The 23326-nt window shown below is 39.1% G+C and overlaps 1 protein-coding gene across 1 annotated transcript in view; it reads left to right on the plus strand.

Moving 5' to 3' along the window:
- NEXMIF (neurite extension and migration factor) overlaps positions 1-23326 on the plus strand; it is a 213290-nt gene that overhangs the window by 40162 nt on the left and 149802 nt on the right. The gene's annotated exons all lie outside the window — the stretch shown is intronic.

The following is a 23326-nucleotide window of genomic DNA, read 5'->3' on the forward strand; positions in this document are numbered from 1 at the left end:
AAGAAGACAACCACACTTCCCTCACTCCCCTGCTCCCTCATAATCCCCCACTCTCCCTCCCTCTGCTCCCCCATAGTCCCCCTCCCTCTCTCCCCTCTCTTCATCAGTTTTTGCAAAACCATAATTTTTTTTGTTAAAGATTTATTTATTTGAAAGGTAGAGTTACAGAGGCGGGGAGAGACAGAAAAAGGTCTTCCATCCACTGGTTCACTCCCCAAATATTCACAATGGCCAGAGCTGGGCTGATTGGAAGCCAGGAGTTCCCTCCAGGTCTTCCATGTGGGTGCAGAGGCCCAAGTACTTGGTCCATCTTCTACTGCTTTCCCAGGCCATAGCAAAGAGCTGAATCGGAAAAGGAGCAGCTGGGACATGAACCGGCGCCCATATGGGATGCTGGCACCACAGGTAGAGGCTTAGCCTACTAGGTCATAGTGCTGGCCCCACAAAACCATAATGTTATCCACTCTATATTCACAGGTTTAATTTACCACTAATCATAATATTCATCAAGCAAAAAGTAGGAAGACCACAGTTCCACAGGATTATAAACAAGGGTTAAAAATGACGATCATATCCCAAAAAGACTATTTCATTCCTACAAACTGCAGTTGTGAATATGGATGATTCAAGGAAGGAGTGATGTTATGGGAGGAAGGGTTATAAGCATTTGGTGTGCCAAAGGAATGCCTGAGCATATGGGTATATGTTGTAGTTTTGTATTTCAGCTTCAGTTCAAGGCTTTTTCATTTACATGATGAATAATTTCCTTTCCACTCCTAATTTCCAGTGACTAATGGTGATTAACCTTTATAATTTTGGCACTATAGATAGTAAATGAAATTCATTATTTTAGGCTTATCCACAGTGCTGGTTTTTGAGTAGAAACAAAGGCTGGGATAGGAATCCCTTTTGTTCATTGTACCCCTAAAGTAATTGTGAACCCTTGTAAAACCTCTATCTACAGTGCACAAAAAATTTAAGGTTTGTAATGCAGAGGTGGGGCTATGGGAATTACCAAATGTTGTAACCAGGGACAAGTGTTGGTAAAGTTTTAAAAACCTGGCTACTTTTAGTGTTCTCTTTTCCTCTTCTCTTGGTCAGCCATCATCATTATGTCAGATGAAATTCATGGGTGACACATTGCTGAATTATAAGTTATGTTGCTTGTGGAAGAAAGGGTTTAGTCTCTCTGTTCCTTAGGGAGTTATATCTGATTTTTACTCTTCCTCTTTCCCTCTAAGTTTGTGTGGGGTTTCTGCTTTGGAGCATGGGAAATGTTTACTAACAGTGGACCTAAGGTAAGGTGGTGTGAAAATGAGGTACTCTTCTAATTGTAATCTGACTTAAATAAAAATTCTATCTGTTGAGATAGATACATTTAAGTTCCTAAAGGTCAGGAGTTGTGGTTGAGCCTGGCAAATGTGATACAGTTCAGTTGGTGGGTACTTATGAATTTATGCATGCATACATAATGTTGAGAATATGTGATTAGTATGCTAATTAGATCATGTGTTTTTATGTCAATATATGATCATTTCTCCATTGTTGATGATGAAAAGCAGTAGTTCAAATAATCTCAAGCATCAGGTGATTTAAAAATCTTTTCTGTTGAGTTTTAAATTACATTATTATAATTTTTTAAAAAGGTGAAGTTCACTTATATGTGTGAAGAGAATATGGGAAGTCAGAATGGGATTAAAAGGAAAATATCAAATAATCATCAAATAATTCGCAAAAGGAATAGTTCTGATAACAAATAGTTCAGTGATGTAGTCTACAAATGTTATGACCAGTGTTCAGCAATGGTTAAATATCAGACCACTACTTTAAATGTCAGTATATTCTTGAAATGGGTGCTCTTTACTATGTGTGCTTTGTATAGCTTTCCTGAAATTTACTTCTCACATACTAAATACCATAGCCTTCATCTTTTAAGTAGTAGATAATTGTCTATAATCCTTAATTTACTAGCCTTTGTTTTTTTTCTTCACTTTCTTTTCACTAGTCTTGTCTCTCCCATTCTTATCCCATTGTCTAAATAAAATAATTCCTGTTGAATTTATCATAGGTTATACAATGTGTCTAGATTCAGATCTTTTCGAGTCTGACTTGGAGTCTGTTTAGCTCTTTGGATATGTAAATTGTGTTTTTAAATCAAATTTAGAAAGATTTTGTCCATTATTTCTTCAAATATCCTTGTTCTCCCTTTTCTCCTTCTAGGATCCCATGTGTGTATGTTGATGTACTTAATGGTTCCTATAGATCTTTGAGGCTCTGCCAATTTTCTTCATTCTTCTTTTTCCTTTTTTAAAAGATTATTTTTTTAATTTGGAAAGCAGAGCAACAGAGAGAGAAAGCAATCTTCTATCCACTGGTTCATTCTCCAGATTACTGTAACGGCCAGGACTGGACCAGGCCTAAGCCAGGAGCCCATAACTCTTTCTGGGACTTCCACGTGGGTGACAAGGGAGCAATTATTTGGGCCATTAACCACTGCATTTCCCAGGTGAATTAGCAGGAAGCTAGATGGGAGGCAGAGCAGCAGGGACTCAATCTGGCTTTCTGAGGATGCTGGCATTGCAGGCATCTGTTGACACCAACTGCATCACAATGTAGGGCCCTCATTCTTTTTTTCCCCCTATTCCACAAACTGGTTCATCTCAGTTGGCCTGACTTAAAGCTCATTGATTCTTTCTTCTACCTGTTCAAATGTGTTTTGTTTTTATTTTCAGTTTTGTAGTTTTTGACTCTAAAATTTCTATTTAGTTTGTTGTTATAATTTCTGTGTGCTTCTTTATATTCTTTATCTGGTTAAACTTTGCTCTCATACTTTCCTTTAGTCCTTTAGATATGATTTTCTTTGGTTCATAAACATATTTGTAATAGCTTTTTAAGATTTATTTTACTTATTTGAAAGGCAAAGATACAGAGAGAGAAATCATCCATCCCCTGGTTCACTCCCCAAATGGCCGCAATGGCCAGGGCTGGGTCAGACCAAAGGTAGGAGAAAGGAGATTCTTCTGGGTCTCCAACATGTGTGGAGAGTCCCAAGGACTAGGGACATCTTCTGGTGCCTTCCCAGGTGCATTAGCAGGGAGCTGGATCAGAAGTGGAGCAGCCAGGACTCGAACTGGCACCCATATGGGATGCCAGTATCACAGGCAGTGACTTTACCTGCTGTGCAACAGTGCTGACCCCTAATAGCTGTTTCAAAATGTTTGTCTAGTAAGTTCAACAATTGGGCTATTTCAAGGAGTTTCTATTGGTTACATTTTTAAAAGATTTATTTATTTATTTGAAAGAGTTATATAGAGAGAGGGAGAGACAGAGGGAGAAAGAGAGAGATTTTCCATCCACTGATTCACTCCCCCAGATTGCCTCAATGACCAGGGCTAGGCCAGGCCAAATCCAGGAGCCAGCAGCTTCATTTGGATCTCCATGTGTGTAGTGGGGGCCCAAACACTTGGCCCGTCCTTTATTGCTTTTCCCAGTTCACTAGCAGGGTGCTGGATTGGAAGTGGAGCAGCTGGGACATAAATCAGCACCCATAGGGGATGCCTGCCTCACAGATGACAGCTTTACCTGCTGTACCACAATGCCAGCAATTGGTTACATCTTTTTTTGTGTATGGGCCATACTTTATCTTTTGTTTATTTGTTTTGCTGTCTCATTGCTTTTTGTTGGAAACTGAATATTTTAAATAATACAGTGTAGCATATCTGGAATTCAGATCCTTCTGTTACCTCTCCAGGGTTTGCTGTTGTATGTTTATCTAATAACTTTCTTAAACTACTTCTATAAAGTCTGTATTCTATATCCTATGTGGTCACTGAAGATTGGTTGGTTAGCTTATGGGTCCGCTAACGAATGGACAGATTTTCTTAAACCCTTGGAACCAGTAGGTATCTCAGTCTTTGTGAATAGGTTCTGTGTGCATATTGGCAGCATACAGTTAGTATTCAGACGAGTAGTTGAAAACTTTGCATTACCCTTTACTTCCTCTTAATACAGGCTCAGGATCAGTCAGAAATGTGAGTACAGACCCTTCTCAGTATTCCTGGGTATGCACACAGCCCTGGACATGAGCACAGTCCTATCAATACATATGGCCATTGAGATTTATAAGAGTACGTCAGAATTTTCAAATCCCCCTATGTACATTTCTTTCTCCAGCTTTTCCTTTTAAGCTCTTTGATTATACTGTTGTTTTCCCCATCTGTTATACATTGCCTCAGACAGCCATGATGTTAAACAATTGCCACAGAGTATTTTTGACAAATGCCTCTGGGGAAAAGGCTGTTCATATTGGGATAGCTCCCAGTCGTGTCAAATTAAGACAAGCCTTGTAAATGGAATATTCCTGGGAACCACCAGACAAATCAAATAATGACAATTCTCAGAAAATGGGACCTTGAAACAGCTCTAACCCCATTCTGCCCCCTCCTGTCACTACTGACTTTCACTCTGTTTTATTACTCATTTTCACTATGCTTGTGAACTGGTGGTTTTCAAGGCTGCTCTGGAGCTGCAAAAGCTGTAATGATGATAAAGTTAAAACACCACCAAAGTGCATTGTTCTTACTGAGACACAGACATTTTCCTGAATAAATACTTCCTGAATTTTTGCAAGCCTTTGGTTAATTTCCAGAGTCCTAAAAAAATGATTTGACAATGTTTGCCAGTGTTCTAATTGATGGAGGAGGAAGATTTCTGAGGTCCTTAATCCACCTTTCCTACTGATATCACTCTGAATTCCTAGATGTATAATTTGACTTTCTTTTTTTTAAAACTTTTATTTAATGAATATAAATTTCCAGTGTACAGCTTATGGATTACAATGGCTTCCCCCTCCCATAACTTCCCTCCCACCCACAACCCTCCCCTCTCCCGCTCCCTCTCCCCTTTCATTCACATCAAGATTCATTTTCAATTCTCTTTATATACAGAAGATCAATTTAGTATAAAGATTTCAACAGTTTGCACCCACATAGAAACACAAAGTGAAACATACTGTTTGAGTACTAGTTATAGCATTAAATCACAATGTACAGCACATTAAGGACAGAGATCCCACATGAGGAGCAAGTGCACAGTGGCTCTTGTTGTTGACCCAACAAATTGACACTCTAGTTTATGGCGCCAGTAACCACCCTAGGCTGTCGTCATGAGTTGCCAAGGCTATGGAAGCCTTCCCAGTTTGCCGACTCTGATCATATTTAGACAAGGTCATAAAAGACAGAGTGAGGATAGTAACCAATGATCCTAAGAGTGGCATTTACCAGGTTTGAACAATTATACAGCATTAAGTGGGGAAGAGGACCATCAGTACACACAGGTTGGGAGTAGAGCCATTGGTGGTAGAGTAGAGGTTATGATTACAAAGGAATGAGGCCCAAGTGCGCTAGACAGGGTCTAGAACAAAGGACAGAGTCATTATTAGAGGAGCTAAGAACGGTGCTGTCTAAGCTACAATTAAGTTTTCTGATTGAGAGGCAAATAGAACCTGATAGAAGGGGCTTGATAATAATCTGGTGGGCTTTAGGCCTTGTAAGTTAAGAGGCCCAGACCTATCTATCTCTTCACATGGGGTATATCCTAAGGGAGGTGTGAACCTCCTAGGGGAAGGCACTCTGTTGACTTTCATTACTTGGCTGGCCTGGGAGGAGAGCTGGCCAGGTAAAGGCAGGGGGCATCTCTAACAAGAAATTTACAGTTCTGCCTGCAATGTTGCTGACCCTACTTGGCCATCCCCTCAGCTGCAGTGGTCACTTTGGAAGTTGGGCTGAGTGAAGGGCTTTTCAGCTTAGAGCCAATAAGATCTGTGGGTCTGACCTGGGCATCCTTCGACTCCAGGGCAGGTCCATTTCCAGTGATCCAACTCTTGGCAGAGCTGCCAGGGCTCTTCACAAGCTGACTTCTGCTGAAGCCCAGGCTTACCACATTGAAAGCCACTGCAGTGGACTGGCCTGTTGGGTCTCCTTGAGGGCAGATCACTGTATAGATCAGCCATTAATAGGCCTGCCACCCATTGCTTCTGATGCCTAGCTTTCTTTTCCTCCTGGTTTGTGTTAAAGCAGACCAGAGGATGCAAGTCAAGAGAGTGCCCATGTCCCATCTCTAATCTTCGGTGGCCTGAACTACAAGTCTATAGTCACAGGCATGTTCTGTAGTAGTTTTTCTAAGGTAGACAATGCCCATGAGGAAAATTATATTCTCACTTTAAAACTTTCTTTCCCTTTGGTCTGAAAGGGAGGTTTTTTCTACTTACTGTATACTTCGCTGATGGCGAAGTGAATCTAGCTATGAGATTATTATTTAAGTTCTTATTTTGGCTATGCTATTACAGAAAAATGTTAGCCATCTCTTTTATAAGGTCTAAAGATTAAATTGTGCGTCCTACAGATTCCTTCATAATAGAATTAGTTTCCTACCTTGAGGAGAATAGAGAAATGAAAGAATAAGTTGGGCTTAGAATAGAGAAATGAGGGAGCAAGTCCTAGATCGCTTGCTGACAATAGCAATATTACATGAATACTTAGCAAACCGTTTCAACCATTAGATAACAACTTAAGAAAACATTTACCAGAAGGTCCAATGCCTTCTATAAATTTTAAAAATCATGTATTTGAAAACACCTCTTAAATATCTAACATGGTGTAGTTTGTTTAACCAGTAAACTTAAGCACAACCATATAAAATGTTTTTAGTTTCTTTCTACCAACAAGTTTAAAACATATGATACACAGATTCAGGTCACACAAATTAAAATGTATCTTTGATTGATTTTAGCAGCTTAAATTATTGACAATCTTATCTATAAGCCATTTAAAATAAAACTCTTAATAAAATTTCCTATGTGGACATACAATATGTACACACATATAACATAGCATAATAGACCAATATAACAATTTTAATAATAGCTTTTAAAATCTTTAACTCTTTTTGTAGATTGCCAATTGATTTGAATTGCTTTTTGTTTTTAGATTACTTTAACACATTGCTTTAACAGAGCATCAGAGTTTAATTCTATGTCAAAGAGAAATTGAGCTTCCTATGATCTTTTGCACAGGTTTCCTTCCTTTACCTTCTTTCATATTGGTGACCATGTTTCTGTGTTTCTGTGTGTAGCACATCTTTAAGCATCTTTTGCAGGGCAGGATGAGTGGCAACAAATTCTTTCAGTTTCTGTTTGCTATGAAAAGTCTTAATTTCACCTTCATTCACAAATGAGAGCTTTGCAGGATATAATATTCTGGGCTGGCAGTTTTTCTCTCTTAGTACCTGGGCTATATCTCGCCATTCCCTTCTAGCTTGTAGGGTTTCTGATGAGAAGTCTGCTGTGAGTCTAATTGGAGATCCTCTGAGAGTAATCTGACGTTTCTCTCTTGCACCTTTTAGAATCTTTTCTTTATGTTTCACTGTGGTGAGTTTGATTACAATGTGTCGTGGTGAGGATCTCTTTTGGTCATGTTTATTACGGGTTCTATAAGCTTCCTGTACTAAGATGCCTCTGTCCTTCTCCAAACCTGGGAAATTTTCTGCTAGTATCTCACTGAAAATGCCTTCTAATCCTTTCTTCCTCTCCATGCCTTCAGGAACTCCTAGAATCCGGATGTTAGGTTTTTTAATAGTATCCTGTAGATTCCCGACAATATTTTTTAGATTTCTAATTTCTTCTTCTTTTCATTGGTTTGCCTGTTTCCTTTCCTGTTCTCTGTCTTCTAAGTCTGATATTCTCTCTCCTGCTTTGCCCATTCTGTTTTTAAGGCTCTCTAATGTGTTTGCCATTTGATCTATTGAGTTCTTCATTTCATTGTGGTTTTTTGTCACTATCACAGTTTCATGTTCTACTAGTTGTTTCATTTCATTTTGATTCCTCCTTAATATTTCACTTTCATGAGAGAGATTTTCTATCTTGTCCATTAAGGATTTCTGTAGTTCAAGAATTTGTTTTTGAGAACTTCTTAATGTTCTTATCAATTTTTATAATTTGACTTTCTGATGTTGATGGAGAGATAGGATAATCTTTAGTGGGATGATTAAAAATTTTTTCATTTGGAAATAATTTTAAGTTTATAGAAAATTAACAAAAGGAATACACAGAACACCCATCTACTTTTCACCTAGATTCACCAATTGTTAATATTTTGCTCTATTTTATTTATTAGTTTTTTATATACACACACATGCACACAAACTGAAATAATCTATAATGGGGTCTTCAAAAACTTATGTAAAATATATACTGTGGAAAAAAGTATGCATGAATTAAAAAAAATTAAGTGCTTTGTTTTTCCCACATTTGTCATTTCTTTTGTTTGTTTAAATTATTATTTATTTGAAAGGCAGACAGACAAACAGACCAATCTTCCATCTGCTAGTTCATTCCCCAAATATCTAAAACAGCCAGAGCTTGGCCAGGCTGAAGCCAGGAGTCCAGAACCCAATCCTGGTCTCCCATATAGGTGACAGGAACCCAAGTAGTTGGACCATCACCTGGTGCCTTGCAGGGTGAACATTACCAGAAAGCCAGAATTGGGAGCAGAGCCAAGACTCAAACCCAGGCACTCCAATATGGGATACTGGTGTCCCAAGTAGATGCCTGTCCTGGATTTCAAATTTTTTTGTACCAAAACAAACTTTTATTTCCATTTTCCCATATATATATATATATATATATAGAGAGAGAGAGAGAGAGAGAGCGCCATCTGAGAATAAATTGCATTCATCATGGTCGTATATACTAAAATAAGAAAATTCTCTCAAATAATCAAAGTAGTTATCACAATACTTTATCTTCTGCATTCCCATTTTGTCAGTTGACTCGATAATGTGCATACCATTTTTCTCCAGTTTAAGATCCATCTAGGATGATTATTACTGCATTCAGTTATCATATTATTGTAGTCTTATAAATGGATCACTGTGTGTTCTTACAAGTTCACAAGAAATAAGAGCTGTGGTAATTTTTCAAGGAATAATTTCAAAAAATAAACTTAATTAGTGGCCCAGAAAACTGTTTCTGTATCTCCTCATCCCCAAACCTCCCACCTCAGGTTCATAAAGTGTCAGGTTTAGTCTGAGTACTCCTAGTCACCAGCATTCTCTTGTCACTTTCTGTTTAATGTCTCAAACACATCTCCTTTTCCTTCTGACTGCTATCCCTTTGGTACCCAACATGTGACAGATAATGATTTGCTTGGGTTTAATCTGTCACAGTGTATCTGAGTGAGGATAGTCACAAGATAGCTGGGGACTACAGTGAGCTTTCCTTTCCAAAGATCCTGTTAATTAAATTTTGTATGAAGGAGCTCAGGCACACCAGCAAAGATCTTTTTTTTTCCAAGCCAAAATGTTGCAGGCATTTCACAAAGAGACTTCATGTGTGTGCTTCTCTGTGAAAATCAATTAGTGTTATGAATGTGTGATAGCTTTCCTTAAAAAATTTCTCCCATGGTGGTAAAGACTACACCTTAACTTAGAAAGCAATGCTTCTGTCTTAATTCTTTGCCCTCTATTCCCTTGAATATTCTACACCACCACTCCTCAAATGTTGATTTCAAATGACTCTTTTCAAGTAGAGAGTACATTAGATCCTCTTCCTATGCTAGATAATCTAGCCCTCATATTTCTACCCTTCACTGTCATACTGGCCCTCTGCCTCCACCCTGCCACATATGTGCACCCACATTCATGGCTTGAAGCCAATGACTGCCTTGGGTGAGGAGGCTTCCATTATCTACTTACCCATATTACCCAACCTGACAGTCCCTCTCTGAATTCTTATAACCAGTAAATAACTGGTTAAAATTGGTCCATTCTTTATTTGTACTAACATGCATTTTAAAGTTATTTTTTATCATTAGCTAGTTTTACTTGATTCTTTACAATTTTTGTAACAGAATTCTATATCATGAACTTAAGTTTCTCAGCACCAAATCCACTGCACTTTGGAGCTCTAAGTGGTTAGGTGCTTCAGTTTGAAAGTTTTCATGATTATTACACTTCTAAATGATTAAATATCAGGACAGGTATCCTGCTTTTGGATGTTTTGTACTTCACTGATCATTTCTTTGCCCTTTTCTGCCTGTTTCATTCACCCATTCTATTCTCTCACCTATGGACTACCCACCTTCCCCTTCTGTTTTTTGAAATCTTTTGTATTCTTATCCTACCTAACCAAATTATACACCCTGAGAGGAGAGATTTGTTTTGTTCAGTTTGAAATCTCACATGACACTAAACAATAGTGCCCTGATACAGTAGGAGCTAAATGTTGAACATTTGAATATTGGATAGTTGAATTATATTGGGAAGAACAAACTGCTTTTATAAAAATTTATTTTTGTTAATGAATTTATTTTTTAAGAAATACAAATTTCGTGAGTACAACTTTAGGAATATAGTTATTCTTCCCACCATACCTGCCCTCCTACCCACACTACCAGCCTTCCTCCTCCTCCCTCTCCACTTCCCAGTACCACTCTCCACTAAGATCCATTTTCAATTAACTTTGTACACAGAAGACCAATTCTATACTAAGTAAAGATTTCAACAATTTGCACACACACAAAAAAACTGTTTGAGAACTAGTTTTATAGTTAACTCTCATAATACAACTCAATGAGTACAGAGGTCCTGCATGGGGAGTTACTGCTCAGTGACTCATGTTGTTAATTAAACAATTAACACTCTTCTGTATGACGTCAGTGATGACCTGAGGTTCTTGACATGAGCTGGCTAGGTTATGAAAGCCTTTAGACAAGGCCATAAGCAAAATGGAAGTTCTCTTCTCCCTTCAGAGAAAAGTACATCCTTTGATGGCCACTTCTTTCTGCTGGGATCTCACTCACAGAGATCCTTCATGTAGAACATTTTTTACCACAGTGTCTTGGCTTGCCATGCCTGAAATGCTCTCACGGACTTTTCAGCCAGACCAGGAAGCCTTAAGGCCTGATACTGAGGTCAGAGTGTTACTTAAAGCAATTGTCATTCTATAAGTCTGCTGATTGGACGCTTCGTATGTTTTAATTCTATCTATTATTATTACCAGACACTTGATCCTATTTATATGATCACTCTAACATTTAATCCTAGCTATATGATCACTTTAACACTTAATTTGATCACTTTAACACTTAAGATGGCATTTGTACCACCCAGCTTAATTGGATTTGGAGTCCTATGACAAGTTTTTAAACTGTACCATTAGAAATAAGTCCTCAAGAATGTATGTAGAAATATACAACTTTACAGTTACAAACTTCCTCCTCCCTCTCTTTTTCTCACTCTTGTTTTTGACTGGGATCCATCTGTAATTGACTTTTATACACACATGATTAACTCTATGTTAAGTGAAGAGTTCAACAAATGGTATGAAGAAAAAGAAACCAAAAAACAAAAAGAATGAAACTGTTCCTCAACAGTAAAGACAAGGGCAGCTAAAGTCATCCTTTCTCAAAGAGTCAGTTTCTCTTATAAGATTTTGTTTTAGGTGCTCTATTAGAGCTCACAGATCAGGGAGAACATATGCTATTTGTCCTTATGGGACTGGCTTATTTCACTAAATATGATGTTTTCCAGATTCATCCATTTTGTTGCTAATGACTAGATTTCATTTTTTTTTACTGCTGTGTAGTATTCCATGGTGTACATATTCCATAATTTCTTTGTCCAACCTTCAGTTGATGGGCATTTAGGTTGGTTCCATGTCTTAGCTATTGTGAATTGAGCTGCAATAAACTTGGAGGTGCAGATAACTCCTTTACTTACTGATTTCATTTCCCTTGGGTAAATTCCCAGGAGTGAGACAGCTGGGTCATATGGTAGGTCTATATTCAGATTTTTGAGATATGTCCATACTGTCTTCCATAGTGGCTTTATCAGTTTACAATCCCAACAACAGTGGATTAGGGTACCTTTTCCCCCACATCCTCACCAGCATTTGTTGCTAGTTGATTTCTGTATGAAAGTCATTCTAATTGGGGTGAGGTGAAACTTACTTCTGGTTTTGATTTGCATTTCCCTAAAGGCTAGTGATGCTGAACATTTTTTCATGTGCTGTTGGCTATTTGGATTTCTTCTTTTGAAAACTGTGTGTTTACAGCCCAGACATCCCACTCCTTGGAATTTACCCAAAGGAAATTAAACTGGCAAACAAAAAAGCTGTCTGCACATTAATGTTTATTGCAGCTCAATTCACAATAGCTAAGACCTGGAACCAACGGAAATGCCCATCAACAGTAGACTGGATAAAGAAATTATGGGACATGTACTCTATAGAATACTATACAGCAGTCAAAAACAGCGAAATCCAGTCATTTGCAACAAGATGGAGGAATCTGGAAAACATTATGCTGAGTGAATTAAGCCAGTACCAAAGGGGAAAATATCATATGTTCTCCCTGATCAGCGACAACTAACTGAGCACCCAAGGGGAAACCTGTTGAAGTGAAATGGACACTATGAGAAACAGAGACTTGATCAGCTCTTGTCCTGTGTGTTGATGTACAATGTAATACTTTATCCATTTTAGTATTTTTTTGTTCTAGTACTATTGGTTGAACTCTTTAATTAACACACAATTATTCTTAGGTGTTTAAATTTTAACTGAAAAGTGATCCCTGTTAAATATAAGAGAGGGAAAAAGAGAGGGAGGAGATGTACAATTTGGGACATGCTCAATCGGACTTGCCCCAAATGGTGGAGTTAGAAACATGGCAGGGCGCAGCGCCGGCCATTGCGGCCATCTGGGGAGTGAACCAGCGGATGGAAGACCTTTCTCTCTCTCTTTACCTCTCTCTGTAACTCTGTCTTTCAAATAATATAAAATAAATCTTTAAAAAAATGCACATCAGAGAATCTTTTTTTTTAACAGATAGAGTTAGACAGTGAGAAAGAGAGACAGAGAGAAAGGTCTTCCTTCCATTGGTTCACTCCCCAGATGGCTGCTACGGCTGAAGCTAAACCGATCCGAAGCCAGGAGCCAGGTGCTTCCTCCTGGTCTCCCATGCAGGTGCAGGGCCCAAGCACTTGGGCCATCCTCCGCTGCCTTTCTGGGCCACAGCAGAGAGCTGGACTGGAGGAGGAGCAGCTGAGACTGGAACCCGGCGCCCATGTGGGATGCCGGTGCTACAGGCAGAGGATTAACCAAGTGAGCCATGGCACTGGCCCCAGAGAATCTTCTGAAAGTATATTTAAGAAGCATTCTTACATAACAAGTAAGTACTGATTCATTACTTTCTTAAGAAGCCCACATCCCAGTGCTGACATTCCAAACTGAGTGCATATTTCATCTATGTGCCCAAGGGTTATGCATGTATTTGTTGGGGCCTTCTTTCTGGCTTAGAAGTTCAGACAAATCTAGTGGGTTTGACAGTGGTAAAGTGTTTAGGTGTGGCCTTTTTCTTTGGAATACCCCATTCTTTTTAGCTTTTCAGTAGAACAAAGGAAAGTGTAATGCCATTCTTCTTGATAGCATCATCCTTATTTTTCCTCTGTCTGTTTGTCATTTCCTTTCCTTTTATTTTCTCCTCTCTGGAAGAATGTTACCTAAGTGAATATTTGAAAAAAAAATGTACAAATAGCTTTTGTTTGTTTTTGACTGGAAAAGGCTGATTTTCAGGATTTAGCAATGGATCCATTTTCCCTCAAAATGTGAAAAAAAAATAAACCTACTGACTTAAAAACTTAAAAAATGAAACATGCCAGGGGATTCCAATACAATCCCATCAAGGTGGCATGTACCAATGCCATCTCACTAGTCCAAGTGATCAACTTCAGTTCACAATCGATCACACTGATAGGTCTAAGGGTCAAAGGGATCACACAAACAAGACTAGTGTCTGCTAATACTAACTGATAGAATAAAAAAGGGAGAGAACGATCCAACATGGGAAGGGGGATTTACAGCAGACTCATAGAATGGCAGATGTCCTAAATAGCACTGTGGCCTCAGAATCAGCCCTTAAGGCATTCGGATATGGCTGAAGAGCCCATGGGAGTATTTTAGGCATGGAAAGCCAAGACACTCAGGAAAAAAAAAAGAAGACCTAAATGAAAGATCTCTGGGAGTGAGATCCCAGTGGAAAGAATGGGGCCATCAAAGAAGGAAGTACCTTTCTCTGAAGGGAGGAGAGAACTTCCACTTTGACTATGACCCTGTTGGAATAAGATCGAAGTTGGCGAACTCTAAAGGCTTCCATAGCCTTGGCAACTCATGACTAGAGCCTAGGGAGATTACTGACGCCATAAACAAGAGTACCAAATTGCTAAGTCAACAGCAGGCTTCACTGTGTACTTACTTCTCATGTGGGATCTGTCCTTAATGTGTTGTCCAATGTGAAGGAATGCTATAACTAGTACTGAAACAGTATTTTACACTTTGTGTTTCTGTGTCGGTGCAAACTGATGAAATCTTTACTTAATATATACTAAATCTATGGGAAGCCATTGTAATCCATAAACTGTACTTTGGAAATTTATATTTACTAAATAAAAAAATAAAAGTATGTTTAAGTCCTTGACCCATCTCTTAACTTGGTTGTTCTTTTTGTTGTGGAGTTTCTTGATCTCTTTGTAGATTATGGTTATTAATCTTTTATCAGTTTCATAAATTGAAAATAATTTCTCCATTCTGTCAGTTGCCTCTTCATTTTCCTGAGTGATACTTTTGCAGTACAGAAGCCTCTCAGTTTGATGTAATCCAATTTATTAATTTTGGCTTTGACTTCCTGTGCCTCTGGGGTCTTTTCCAATAACTCTATGCCTGTGCCAATGTCTTGCAGGGTTTCCCCAATGTTCTCTAATAATTTGATGGTGTCAGGTTTTAGATTAATTTCCTTAATCCATTTTGAGTGGATTTTTGGGTAAGGTGTAAGGTAGGGGTCTTGCTTCATACTTCTGCATGTGGGTATCCAATTTTCCCAGCACCATTTGTTGAAGAGACGGTCCTTGCTCTGGGGATTGGTTTTAGCTCCTTGGTAAAAAATAAGTTGGTTGTAGATGTTTGGATTGATTTATGGTGTTTCTATTCTGTTCCATTGGTCTATCCATCTGTTTTTGTACCAGGCTGTTTTGATTGTAGCTGCCTTGTAGTATGACTTGAAATCTGCTGTTGTGATGCCTCTGGCTTCGTTTTTATTGTCTAAGAGTTCCATTGCTATTCGAGGTCTTCTGTGTTTCCATATAAATTTCTGCATCATTTTTTTCTATAACTGAGAAGAATGTCTTTGGTATTTTGATTGGTGTCACATTGAATCTGTAAAATGCTTTTGGAAGAATAGACATTTGATGATACTTATCCTTCCAATCCATAAACATGGAAGATTTTTCCATTTTTTGAATCTCTTCTATTTCTTTCTTTAATGTTTTGTAATTCTCATCGGAGAGATCTTTGACATCCTTGGTTAAATTTATTCCAAGGTATTTGATGTTTTTTGTAGCTATTGTGGATGGGACTGATCTTAGAGGCTCAACCTCAGCCTTGGTATTGTATGTATATACAAAGGCTGTTGATTTTTGTGTATTGATTTTATATCCTGCCACTTTACCAAACTCTTTTATGAGTTCCAGTAGTCTCTTGTTGGAGTCATTTGGCTCCCCTATATATAATCATGTCATCTGCAAATAGGGATAGTTTGACTACCTCATTCCTGCTTTGAATCCCTTTGATTTCTATTCTTGCCTAATGGCTCTGGCTAAAACTTCCAGAATTTTATTGAATAGCAATAACTGGAGTGGGCACCCTTGTCTGGTTCTGAATTTCAGTGGGAATGCTTCCAAATTTTCCCCATTTAATAGGATGCTGGCCATGGGTTTGTCATAAATTGCCTTGATTGTATTGAGATATGTTCCTTCTATACCCTGATTGTGTTGAGATATGTTCCTTCTATACCCAATTTGCTTAAGAGTTTTCATCATGAAAGGGTATTGTATTTTATTAGATGCTTTCTCTGCATCTGTTGAGACAATCATATGGTTTTTGCTCTTCAGTTTGTTAATGTGATGTATCATATTGATTGATTTGCAAATGTTGAACCATCCCTGCATACAAGGCATAAATCCCACTTGGTCTGGGTGGATGATCATTCTGATGTGTTGGCTAGAATTTTGTTGAGGATTTTTGTATATGTGTTCATCAAGGAAACTGGTCTGTAATACTCTTTTTCTATTGCATCTTTTTCAGGTTTGGGAATTAAAGTGATGCTGGCTTCATAGAAAGAATTTGGGAAGATTCCATCCCTTTCCGTTATTTTGAGTAACTTGAGAAGAATTGAAGTTAGCTCTTATTAAATGTCTGGTAGAATTCATCAGTAAAATCATCTGGTCTTGGGCTTTTCTTTGTTGGGAGGATCTTAATTACTGATTCAATTTCTGCCTTGGTTATGGGTCTATTTAGGTTTTCTGTGTCTTCACAGCTCAATGTAGGTAGGTTGTATGTGTCAGGAATCTATCCATTTCTTCTAGGTTTCCCAGTTTGTTGGCATGCAGCTCTTTGTAGTAGTTTCTGATGTTTCTTTTTATTTCTGTGGTGTCTGTTGTTATATTTCTTTTTTCATTTCTAATTTTATTGATTTGGGTCTTTTCTCTCCTTTTTTGGTTAGTTGGGCCAATGGTGTGTCAATTTTGTTTATTTTTTTTTAAATCAGCTCTGTTTAGCTGATCTTTTAAATTTTTTATTCAATTTTTTTGTTGATTTATTCTCTAATTTTAATTATTTCTTTTCGCCTACTAGTTTGGGGTTTGGTTTGCTGTTGTTTTTCTAGGTACTTGAGATGCACTGATAGCTCATTAGTTGGTGGCTTTCTAATTTCTTGTTGTAGGCACCAACTGTTTTTTTTTTTATTTTTTATTTTTGACAGGCAGAGTTGGACAGTGAGAGAGAGAGACAGAAAGAAAGGTATTCCTTTTTCCATTGGTTCACCCCCTAAGTGGCCGCTATGGATGGCATGTTGCGGCTGGCGTGCTGCGCCGATCCGAAGCCAGGAGCCAGGTGCTTCCTCCTGGTCTCCAATGCAGGTGCAGGGCCCAAGGACTTGGGACATCCTCCACTGCACTCCTGGGCCACAGCAGAGAGCTGGACTGGAAGAGTAGCAACCGGGACAGAATCCGGCACCCCAAGCGGGACTAGAACCCAGGGTGCCAGCGCCACAGGCAGAGGATTAGTCTAGTGAGCCGCGGTGCCAGCCGATGTAGGCACCAGTTGTTATAAACTTTCCTCAACACTGCTTTTGCTGTATCCCATAAGTGTTGAATATGTTGTATTGTCATATTCATTTGTTTCCAGAAATTTTTTTTATTTCTCTTTTGATTTCTTCTGTGATCCACTCTTCATTCAAGAGCATGTTGTTTGGTCTTCATGTGTTTGCATATGTTCTAGAGATTCCTGAGTTGATGATTTCCAGTTTCATTGCGTTGTGGTCTGAGAAGATGCATGGTATGATTTTGATCTTTTTTAATTTGTGGAGACTTGCTTTATAGCCTAGCATGTGGTCAATCCTAGAGAAAGTTCCATGCACTGGTGAGAAGAATTTGTATCCTGCAACTGTAGGATGAAAAGTTCTGTAGATATGTTAGGTCCATTTGGTCTATAGTGTCGATTAACTCTGCTGTTTCCTTGCTGATTTTCTGTCTGGTTGATCTGTCCATTGCTGAAAGTGGGGTATTGAAGTTCCCCAGTACTATTGTATTGGAGTCTACGTCTCTCTTTCGATCTCTTAAAATTTCTTTTAAATAGCCAGGGGCCATATAATTAGGTGCATATATGTATATAATAGTTACATCTTCCTGTTGAATTGGTCCCTTAACCATTACATAGTGTCCTTCTTTGTGTCTTTAACAATTTTTGTGTTAAAGTCTATTTTGTCTGATATTAGGATGGCTATACCAGCTCTTTTTTGGTTTCTGTTGACATGGAATATCTTTTTCCATCCTTTCACTTTCAGTCTGCACACATCTTTCTTGGTGAGATGTATTTCTTGTAGGCAACAAATTGATTTTTTTTAATCCATTCAGCCACTCTGTGTCTTTTTACTAGAGAGTTGAGGCCATTTACATTAGGGTGACTATTAGTAATTAATGACTTTGCCCTGCTATTTTTCCAAAAATATTCCTATTTTTTACTTTGAATTTCCTTTGAACTTTTACTGGGAGATTGTCTTCCTATACTTTCTTTCATAGTGATGACCATGTTTTGTGTTTCTGTGTACAGCACATCCTTAAGCATCTTTTGTAAGGCTGGACAAGTGGTGACAAATTCTTTCAACTTCTGTTTGTTATGTAGGTTCTTTAATTCCCCTTCATTCATGAATGAGAGCTTTTAAGGGTATAGTATTCTGGGTTGACAGGTTTTTTTCTCTAGAGACTTGGACTATGTATTTCCATTCTCTCCTAGCCTATAGGACTTCTGATGAGAAGTCTGCTGTGAGTCTAATTGGAGATCCTCTGAAAGTAATCTTACATTTCTCTCATGCAAATTTTAGAATCTTTTCTTTATGCTTTATTGTGGTGAGTTTGATTACAATGTGTCATGGTGAAGATCTTTTCTGCTCATGTCTATTAGGGGTTCTATGTGCTTCCTGTACTTGGATGTTCCTTTCTTTCTCAAATTAGGGAAGTTTTCTGTTATTATTTCACTAAAAGCCTTCTAATCCTTTCTCTGTTTCCACACCTTCAAGAACTCCTAAGACCTGTATGTTGAGTGGTTTGATAGTATCCTGTAGATTCCCAACATTTTTTTTAGTTTTCTAATTTCCTCTTCTTCTTTTCGGTTTGCCTTTTAAGTTGGATATTCTTTCTTTTTTTTTCTGCTTCACAAATTCTGTTGTTAAGGCTTGCCACTGCATTTTTATTTGTTCTATTGAATTCTTCATTTCATTTTGATTTCTCTACGATCTCAATTTAATGGGGGAATTTTTTTTCATGTCAGGTATAGATTTCAGTAGTTCATGCATTTGCCTTGATTACTTCTATGTAATCTTATGATCAATTTTTTGAATTCCATTTCTGGCATATCGTCAATCTCATCATCTTCACAATCTGGTATTGAAGTATTGTGTTCTTTTGGGGGCATCCTTTTGTCTTCCTTATTCTTGTTTCTTGAATTGGTGCATTTGTTATTGGGTATTTGTGGAGATAGTCGTTGGTTTCTTTATTTGTTCACTGTGGCAGCTTTCATCTTTGTACTATGTGTTTGTTGATAAGTGGAGTGTCTGCTTCAGTGAATATCTAGAGGCATGTGGTGGGTGCGGCCAGGGAGCTCTGTTCAGTTCTCCAGGATGAAGAACGTGTCTAAGATGACACACCCAGGTTTGTGATAAGTCCCTCTCTTTTTTTTTTGATGTCAGAAGAGAAGTTTACTCTGCTCAGCTGAGCTCTTCTCCTCAAAAGATAACAGCACCTGAGTGCTAGCCCCAGTGAGTATAATTTTCGTCCCCTCTTCCCCAAGGACCACACAAAGGATCTGTGCAGTCCTCAGTGTAAGCTCAGATTCCCTAGCAGTGTCCCTCAGCAGGTTACCAGGATGCCCTGAGCGTGTGGAGTCTCCCACAGTGACTGCCCAGAGTCCCAGCCACACCGGGAGTCCTCCCACTCAGCCTCAGTTTTTTTCACAGTCACGGCACACAAGCCTCCCACAGTCATGAGCACCTAGCCCCCTGTTAGTTCTCCCCACCAGAATCAGTAGTCTCCACTCAGCTAGTTGTTGGTTGCGGATATGAGCTGGCACAGCTGTTACATATGTCCAAAATGGCACCCACTCTATCATCTTGTTACAGGACTCCATTGCAAGGTGATCAGGGAGAGAGAAACGTGTTCCTCCTTTTTATTTTTTTCTCCTTTAGTTTGGCAGATAAACTATCCCCCACAGGGCTCCAAGCCAGGTTCCCTCTAGGCTTTTCCCACAGCCTTATTGCCAGTGCGTTAGCTACTGCAGTCTGATCTCATCTCACCCTCCAATGCTGGTGTGTAGGCTCTCGGCTGCTGGGGTCCTGAGTTGTAGGTATCCACACCCACCATGTAGGTCCACTGTGTCCCTCTAATGTTCGTAGAGTTTTCTCTGCTGTTTTCTCCCTAACTCTTCCCTGAGTCTGCACTCTCTCCACTTTTTTTTTTTGACAGGCAGAGTGGATAGTGAGAGAGAGACAGAGAGAAAGGTCTTCCTTTTTGCCATTGGTTCACCCTCCAATGGCCGCTGCAGCCGGCGCATCTCGCTGATCCGAAGCCAGGAGCCAGGTGCTTCTCCTGGTCTCCCATGCGGGTGCAGGGCCCAAGGACTTGGGCCATCCTCCACTGCCTTCCCGGGCCATAGCAGAGAGCTGGTCTAGAAGAGGGGCAACCGGGATAGAATCCGGCACCCCAACCGGGACTAGAACCCGGTGTGCAGGCGTCGCAAGGCAGAGGAATAGCCTGTTAAGCCACGGCGCCGGCCCCTCTCCACTTTTTTAAAACTATCTTCTCCTAGACCAGATCAGTAAGTTCCTTCCCTACTCCACCATCTTAGAAGCTCTGAAACTTTCTTTAATAATGTAAGTGATGATGTTCTTATTTTCTAAACTTCCATACTCCTTTCACCACTTAAGTATTATATCATAAGCTGTTTTGAACTGTCTCCTGCATTTGTTTATACATACATTTTTAAATGTTTTATTTAGCCAGCGCCGTGGCTCAATAGGCTAATCCTCTGCGTTGCGGCATCAGCACCCCGGGTTCTAGTCCCAGTCAGGGCGCCAGAGTCTGTCCTGGTTGCCCCTCTTCCAGGCCAGCTCTCTGCTGTGGCCAGGGAGTGCAGTGGAGGATGGCCCAAGTCCTTGGGCCCTGCACCCCATGGGAGACCAGGAGAAGCACCTGGCTCCTGCCTTCGGATCAGTGCAGTGCGCCAGCCGCAGCGTGCCGGCCGCGGCGGCCATTGGAGGGTGAACCAACAGAAAAGGAAGACTTTTCTCTCTGTCTCTCTCTCTCACTGTCCACTCTGCCTGTCAAAAATGTTTTATTTAAAAAACATTTAACAGACATAAAATTGTACATATTTATGGGGTTCCATGTGATGTTCCATTACATGTATATATTGTTTAATATCCAGTTAGGGTAAATACATTAATCTTTTGAATTATTGAACATTTCTTATAGTGAAAACATCCAAAGTACTATCTTCTCGTTTTTATAGAGAGATATATCCAGGAAATTAAAATAATCTCCACCATACTGTCAGTAGAACCCCAGAACTACTTATTGCTATCCAGCTATAACATAGTACCCATAAATCAACCTTTTCAAATCCTTCCTTCCCTAACTCCCTTCCCAGCCTCTGGGACTACAATTATATTTTTAACTTCTATCAGATGGCCTATACTTTTTAGACTCCACATGTAAATGAGACTATGTTTCACTTTTGTGTGCTTAACTAAATAACACTTAACTGAATGACCTCCAGTTCCACCTATGTTGTTGGGAATGACAATATTTAAACCTTTTTATCAGCAAATATTATTCCATGGTGTAGATGTACCACATTTTCTTTATCCATTCATCAGTGGATGGACACTCAGGTTGTTTCCATTTCTTGGATATTGTGAATAGTGCTGCAATAAATATGGGAGTGCAGATGTCTCTTTAACAGACTGATTTCATTTCCTTTGGAAATATACCTAAAAGTGGAATTGCTGGATCATATGGCAGATCTATTTTTATTTCTTTGAGGAACTGCTATACCATTTTCCACAATGTCTGTACTAACTTACATTCCCACCAGCAGTGTGAAATGGCTCCCTTTTCTCCACATTCTCATCAACACTTGTTATCTTTTGTGATTTTGACAGTAGCCAAACTTACTAGAATGAGATGATACCTCATTGTGGCTTTGATTTGCATGTCCCTGATAATTAGTAATGTTGAGTAGTTTCATTAGCCTGTTGGCTATTTGTATGTCTTCCTTTGCAAAATGTCTGTTTAAATCTATTGCCCATTTTTAAATTGGATTTTTGTGGAGTTTTTTGGCCATTGAGTTGTTTGTGTTTCTTATATATTCTGGATATTAAACCCTTATCATATGTATAGCTAGCCAATATTTTGTTCTGTTGATTGGTTCCTTTGCTGAGCAAAAACTCTTCAGTTTGATGAAATCCATTTGTTTATTTTTGCTTTTATTTCTTGTGCTTTGGATCTCTAATTCAAAAAAATCTTTGCACATTCCAATGTCCTAAAGTGTTTTCCCCTGTTTTCTTCTAATTGTCTCAAAGTATCAGGTCTTACATTTAGGTCTTTAATGATTTTAAACTGATTTTTGTTAAGCACCGAGACATAGGGGTCTAGTTTCTTTCTTCTGCAAGTGGATATCCGATTTTCTCAGTACCATTTAATAAAAAAGCTACCTTTTCTCCAGTGCATGGTCTTAGCACCTTTGTCAAAGATGTAGATGCATGGGTTTACTTGTGTGGTGTCTATTATGTCCCATTGGTCTATAGATCTGTTCTCTACACCAACAGCATACTGTTTTAATACCTGTATCTTTGTAATATACTTTTTTTGACATGCAGAGTGGACAGTGAGAGAGAGACAGAGAGAAAGGTCTTCCTTTTGCCGTTGGTTCACCCTCCAATGGCCACCGCGGTAGGCGCGCTGCGGCCGGCGCACCGCGCTGATCCGAAGGCAGGAGCCAGGTGCTTCTCCTGGTCTCCCATGGGGTGCAGGGCCCAAGGACTTGGGCCATCCTCCACTGCACTCCCTGGCCACAGCAAAGAGCTGGCCTGGAAGAGGGGCAACCAGGACAGGATCGGTGCCCCGACCGAGACTAGAACCCGGTGTGCCGGCGCCGCAAGGCGGGGGATTAGCTTAGTGAGCCGCAGCGCCGGCCTCTTTGTAATATATTTTAAAGTCAGGTGGTATAATGCCCCCTGCTTTGTTCTTTGTGCTCAAGATCACTTTGGCTATTTGGGGTCTTTTGTGATTCAATAAAAATGTAGTAGTGTTTTTTCTAGCTCTGTGAAAAATGTCTTTGGATTGCACTGAATATTTAATCTCTTTGGATGGTATAGACATTTTATTTTTTTATTTTTTTTTACTTAAAATATTTTAATTTCTAAAAAATTAAAATTTAAATAATTTCATTGTACAGTACTTGATATTACATTCCAACAAATTGGAAGGTAAAATAAACCTCTTAAATCAATTTAATTTTTTCCCCAAGATAATAATATACAAACTCCTGCCCTCTCCTTCTCACAGAAGGATGCAAAATGCAGCAACACTCAAAGTGGAATATTTAAATTATAAACAATATAAGATGTTGGGACAAAAAAACTTATTTAAAAATAAGTTTGAGCTGGTA

This window comes from Lepus europaeus, chromosome X, assembly GCF_033115175.1.
Source record: "Lepus europaeus isolate LE1 chromosome X, mLepTim1.pri, whole genome shotgun sequence".
NCBI classification, from domain to species: domain Eukaryota; kingdom Metazoa; phylum Chordata; class Mammalia; order Lagomorpha; family Leporidae; genus Lepus; species Lepus europaeus.